Raw genomic sequence first — 6954 nt, 5'->3', positions numbered from 1 at the left:
AAAAACAAGGAAACGAAGTGTCAAGTTAATCTGTACTTCTCCTTACCTTATCTGACAATATTATAAATGAGTTACAAGCAGGAAGTAATCACAAAGGTGTGAGGGCTGTTTTGCTCATTTTGTACTCCTGTGAAGGGTGTCAGTAATAGCTTTATGCTAGAACTAGTTCCCATTCTGTTCAGGTTAAGCACATGCCTTTAAAATATAGCCCTGTGGCTTACGGGTGTTAGAGTTCCCCTTCAGCCAGGGAGTCCTCCTGCATCGGAGTCAGAAGGAATAGGGTTGCTGCTAGGACCACTGCAAAAGTGCAGACCTGTGTTCCTGCTGTGACATGCCAGCTCCCATGGTTTGTGCAGAGACCTCCACGTCAGTGCAGTCATTGCAGGCAGTCCTCATGCTCTCTGAGTGTAAATCCCTACATTGGCCTCTGCGCTGGGGAACAAAGTAGGATAAATGAATTGGGCTGTGTACATCCATTCTCTTCTGCCAGGCCAGGCGGTTTGTAGCCTTCAGTGGCTCACCTAAATGGAGGACAGCTACCATGCGCTCCCTTTTGGTCTGGGACAGACATTGCATAAACCCGTTTGAGCCAAATCAGTTAAGTCTGATACTGCATTCAGCCAGGTTTATCTCAAAGCAGTTTCAGCCATTTTCAAACTGGTTTCTGCGCACTGAATTTCTGTTTTGTTACAGGTTTAAGCCAGTTTCTGATCACTTAAACCAGTTTATTTGTGTTGTCTGTCCCTAGCCTTTATGAACAGCAGTGCATATGGCAAGTTGCTACTGCTGTTCTTAACAGGGCAAAGTCTGAAGGCCCCTGGTGTTGCAGCTCAAGTGATATAGTATTAACAAAATTAGTAATGAGCCATTTATAGTACAGCATCTGTAAAACATGGTGCCATTTATGAAGCAAGCAGCTGTAAATGATGGTCTCTGACTTCTTTTAGGTCTGTGTCAGATGGCAAACTGTTGATTCACTTTGAAGCTTTCTGTTATCATTCTACTGTTGTTTTGAAGCCCCCCTTCACAGGTTGAAAGGTGGCGCTTGTTACTGATAATTTAACTCCAGAAATGTAAGTGCTAAGAATATACTATACTAGCTGAAGTTGGGTGATAATTGTAGGGAAATACAAGGTGTTTAAAGGGTTGATATTTAAAAATGATGGCACACCAGAATGTAACTGAGTTAAAAGCAGCGGGTCATTTTCTATGAAAAACTCCCTCTTGTGGAAGTTCTTCCTAGTGATGTATTTTGACCTGTTTTTTAAGTAGGAATCGCTCCACATATGGTGCTGCAATACGTGGAAATGTTCCTTTTGCCCCTGTATTATCTGTTCAAACAGTGCTGAAGGTAGAGCTTTGACAGTAACAGCTGCAAAGAAAACAGATTGACTGATATCACATGCAGAAGGTCTGTCTCTTCATCCTCTGCTTTTCTAATGTGCCTTGTCTGTGGGGTCTTTTTTGTGATCTCCCTCAGGCGCTGTTTTTCTTATGATTCATGAATATTTTGTAATCTTTTTCTACAGATGTTATCAGCAGGGAGATTCATCATTTCTCATGTAACCACATGAATCAGTTTAGGGCGGCTGAACAGTACAAATCCCACTGCCAAGGCAATAAAGGACTCAGATACAGCAGGTAGCAGCTGATGCACAGAGGAGAGAGGTGAGGTTAGGAGTGAAGGGATTTCCTATACCTCGCTGTCCTGAGAAGAAGAAAGTCATAGGGTCATAATAATAATGAGAGATGGAAAATACCTAGTAGATTGCCTGGAATGAAAGGTTATTGCCATGGGATTTTTGAATATCCATTTATTTGATCAGAAACAGTTTGAAATCAATGCCTTGTGTGGAGATGGACTATAATCTTGGATTTCTGTATGCATCACTGCATTTTTTTAAAGGTACTGGACACAAAGCATCAGCACATATGTTGATTTGTCAAAAGAATAAGTTGATTTGGTCTTGTATGTCTGAGAAAGGAGTCAAGCTGTTATTAAACCTCGGCAATCTGTTAAAAGAAAAAAATTGCAGTCTCTTGTGTTGAAGTTGGATATATGTTAAAACAGGCAGAACCATCAGTTTTGTTCAAATCCACTTAAATTGTAGTGAATTTTTAATCCTAAAGCCAGTAAACGGGATCCCTTCACCTGCCTTAACTGAGGCTTTTGCTTGTATTGCTCCCGAGCTGACAGAGCCTTCTGCTCATTCCCGAACCCATAAATCACGCGCTGAAACCGTGCCACGTTGCTGCCCTCTAGCAGTGACTGTAATCATCTCTCTCTAAATAGAGACATAACTAGTTTTAACAGGTTTTCGAGGCCCTAAAGCCTTCTACAAAAAACCTCTGAAAGGAATTTGAGTTGAGATGCAATCTGCAGTTAAGCTGCAAGTATGACGAATAGCCTTGGATGCAGTTACTCGTGGAGTCTAATTGCTGTGGATGTGGACTATTTCTATAATTTATATTCCCATAATGAGAATTTATACATTGGGTTGACAAATCTGAGAAGTTCATTAACGGGCTGACATGTATGTTCCTTCAACAAGGTTACCTTTGTCACATCCCTCCTTCTCCTGAGCCCCTGAACTTCAAAGCTTTTTATCATTCAGGTTGAAGCGTTATTTATGTACTTGTGGCCATCACTATTTCCAGCCCCGAGTGTTTAAAAATTCCCAGTCTGGTGTCCAAAAATCAACAACTTGTCCAAAAATTATAAAGATTTAAATATATTTGGTTGGTGGTTCTTCTAATTTTGCCTTCTGATTTTTGAGCTTTTAAGATCCATATTCTCAAGTGTTTACTTTGCAGCCATGTTGTCTGTGTACTTTTTAATTTTAAATCAAATGCTTGAAAGCATCTGGAATAAATTGGAAGAGTTAGTAACCAACTAGGCTTTCTCAAGACTTGAGGGGTGAAAATAAGACTTGTTCTCTTTATATTAGGATCGTAAAGCATTCTCGTTACTATATAGTATTAACTATCAAATTGAAAAGCCCATCTTTCAGTGGACGAAACATAGCTGCCTAGCACGCATGCATGTACACACGTATATATGTAAAGACATGACACAAATATGATATTTTAGACTGCTTAACCATATCCTGGCTGAAAAAAAAAAGTCGTCTTGTTCATTCCAGCTATATTCTCCCCCAAGTTTTGGCTATATCCTCAGTTTCCGGCTGTTTTAATTGTAGGAATCACATCCCTTTCTCATGTACCCAGGTTGTAGCCGTATTGGTCTCGAGGAAAAGGCAATCAGGACTTGCAGTAGAGATGATATCTTTTATTAGACCAACAAGATTTTTGCAAAAAAAAAAAAAAAAGTCTTTAATTGCAAGCTTTCCAATGAAATCCTATGAAATATGAACTTTCATATCTGCCCAGGAGAACTTCTACTATCTTTTCTCCAATAGCTGATGAAGGGTGTTTGTGCCCGAAGGCTTGCAATTAAATAATTTTTTTTGCAAAAATCTTGTTGGTCTAATAAAAGATAACACCTCTACTACGAGTCCTGAATGCCTATCCCTTTCTCATCTTTCTTTGCCGATATGTGAAGGCTCTTTGTGAAAACGTTTCCCGCTTATGGAACTGAAGTTGCCAAATGTAGGCATTCAGCTGAAGAGCTGATATGATTATCCACACATCAGGGGTGATAATAATCACCATGACTTGATCATTAATTTGTGATGAGTGAGGTATGACAGCACTGTTCATACCCATAAGGTTCAACCCTCAGCATTTGAAACCAAGCACTGTAAACCCTTGCAATCAAACCTCGATGGAAAGGAGAGGAGTGCAATTTGTGAAGCTGCCACAGCCCTCTCACCATGGCCTTGTAGCCCACCGTTTGGAAACCACGGTCCTAAGTAACTTTCTTAAATTTTTAATGTTCTTTTTACCATGATCAGACACTGTCCACAGCTTATTGGGCTCAACATCAGATCGATCATTTGTGTTTTGGGTGTGACGACATTGCCTACATTTTCCCTTTGGTTTGTTCTTAGGTGTATTCAAATGTTTGAATATTTTTTTCTCCTTGGACTTCTGATTGCTAGAAGAGGTCGGGCTTGTGCTATGCGCACCATCGGTTTTCCTGGGGAGAAAGCTTTCTTGGTTTAACTTTGTAGGGCTTCCTAAGAAAAATTTAAATGAAAGGGCCATTCCACTAATTCTGGTTGAAGGCGGAAAACCTTGAGGTGCCTGGGTCCAGACGTGCGGTGTGAGCACAAATGCGGCTTCCTTTCCAGCTGGGGGATCCCAGTCGTGTCACCAGACCCGATTATAGCTACGGGAGGGTTGAAAGGCTGTGATTTTCCATTTGGCTAATGCTTTCTTGCCTGTCCTCTCTGCTTCATTTTGGGCTCAAGCTCTCCTTTTATTTCCGTCGGCATTCAGGCTTCCTCCATTCGTTCTCTCGTTGCATCACGGTCGATGGCGCATGTGGATTTTGCCTGAAAACTCCCCCAAAGCTGCTCTGAGTGTCGCTGGGACCAGCAAAACACCACGTTGGGACGTCGCCTCTGCTTTTTGTTTATTTTAATGCGAGTCGAATAATATAATTTCAGCTTATGGTTTTGCAAAAACCTTTAGGGTCCAATTTCTTATCCTCAGGTTTGTGTGTGCTAGTCCTGGGCCCTTTGAATCCCTTGGCGACCCGCCACCACCAACCGCTGCCCCTTTGTGAGGCTTTCGATGTGCCGCTGTCTTAATCTAGCACGACGCGTCCCCTGGAGACCCTTCAACGCTACGGGCTGGCTCCTGGAGCCGCACAGCGAGTCACCGATAAGGGCAGCCAGGACGTTAGCCTCGGGCAGCCAGTGTCTTTGTGCCACGCACACCTTCCTCGCACTCCGTCCGCAGCGGGCACGGGGCACGTTTGCACGGTGATCGGCCCGGCATTGGAGGCTTGGGTGACACTGGAGATGGGTGACATCGGAGGCTGGGGGGGTGCTGGAGGCTGGCGGTGACATTTGAAGTAGGGGTGACACTGGAGGCTGAAGGGTGACACTAGAGGATCATAGAATCATAGAAGGGACCTTGTAGATCTTCAGGTCTGACCCCCTGCCTGGGCAGGAGGGAAACTGGGCTCAAATGACCCCAGCCATGTAGGCATCGAGCCACTTCTTAAAGCCCCCCAGGGTAGGAGCCAGCACCGCTTCCCTTGGAAGTCGGTTCCAGATCCTAGCCGCCCTGACTGTGAAGTAGTTCTTACGGACGTCTAATCTAAACCTGCTCTCCAACAACTTGTGGGCGTTATTCTGTGTTATCCCGGGTGGCGCTAGGGGAAACAAGGTCTCCCCCAAACCCTGCTGGTCCCCCCTAGTGCGTTTATAGACGGTCACCAGGTCCCCCCTCAGCCTTCTCTTGTGAAGGCTGAACAGGTTCAGGTCCCGTAGCCTATCGTTGTAGGGCCTGCCTTGCCGTCCCCGGATCATGCGGGTGGCCTCCTCTGGACCCTCTCCATGCTGGCCACATCCCTCCTGAAGTGGGGTGCCCAGAACTCCAGCTGTGGCCTGACCAGTGCCGTGTAGAGGGGGAGGATCACCTCCTTGGCCCTACTTGAGATGCACCTGTGGATGCACGATAGGGTCCGGTTAGCCCTGCTGACCGTGGCCTTGCACAGTCGGCCCATGTTCATCTTGGAGTCAGTGATGACTCCCAGATCCCTTTCTGCCTCCGTGCTCTCAAGAAGGGAGTTTTTCATCTTATAAGTGTGCTGCTGGTTACTACTGCCCACGTGCAGCACCCTGCACTCGTCCGTAGTGAAACGCATCCTGTTTTTGTTAGCCCACCCTGCAACCTATCCAGGTCTTGCTGCAATCTTTCCCTCCCTACTAGCGTGCCCACCTCGCCCCAAATTTTGGTATCATCAGCAAATTTGAACAGGTTGCTTTTCACCCCTCGTCCCCATCGCTGATGAAGAAATTGAACAGCGCGGGCCCAAGGACCGAGCCCTGGGGGACTCCGCTGCCCACTTCCCCCAGGTCGAATATGACGCGTCCACCACCACCCTTTGAGTGCGACCCTTCAGCCAACTCGCAATCCATCTGACCGTGTAGGCATCGATGCCACAGTCCCCTAGGTTTTTAACGAGGATGGGGTGGTTGACAGTGTCAAAGTCCAGAAAGACCACGACCACTGCGACACCTGCACCCAATGCTTTTGTGACCTGATCGTACAAGGCCACCAGGTTGGTCTGAAAGGAGCTGCCCCTCATGAAACTGCTGGTTGCCCCTCAGCATCATCCCCGATGCCGGCCCGGCACAGATGTGCTCCTTCATGATCTTCTCAAAGAGTTTCCCCAGGATTGAGGTATGACTGAGTTGCCCGGGTCCTCCCTCCTCCCTTTCTTAAAGATGGGGACCACACTGCCTATCTTCTGATTGTCCGGCACCTGGCCCGAGCACCACGAGCGCTCGTAAAGCCGTGCCAAGGGCCCTGCAATAACCCCTGCTGGCTCCCTCAGCACCCTGGGGTGGAGAGCAGCCGGACCTCCTGATGGGGGTGACATTAGAGACTGACGGGTGATGCTAGAGGCTGCGGGGTGCAATACTGGAGACGGGGTGATACTGGTGAGGGGTGACATGGAGGTTGCGGGGTGACACTGGTGAGGGGTGACACTGGAGATGGGTGACATGGAGGCTGAGGGGTGACACTGGAGATGGGTGACATGGAGGCTGAGGGGTGACACTGGTGAGGGGTGACACCGGAGATGGGTGACATGGAGGCTGAGGGGTGACACTGGTGAGGGGTGACATGGAGGTTGCGGGGTGACACTGGTGAGGGGTGACACTGGAGATGGGTGACATGGAGGCTGAGGGGTGACACTGGTGAGGGGTGACGTAGAGGTTGCGGGGTGACACTGGTGTGGGGTGACACCGGAGATGGGTGACATGGAGGCTGAGGGGTGACACTGGTGAGGGGTGACACTGGCGGCTGGGGCGGGGG

The sequence above is a fragment of the Alligator mississippiensis genome, chromosome 12 (genome assembly GCF_030867095.1).
Source record: "Alligator mississippiensis isolate rAllMis1 chromosome 12, rAllMis1, whole genome shotgun sequence".
Classification (NCBI taxonomy): Eukaryota; Metazoa; Chordata; order Crocodylia; family Alligatoridae; genus Alligator; species Alligator mississippiensis.
Note: the sequence above shows the minus strand (reverse complement) of the source record.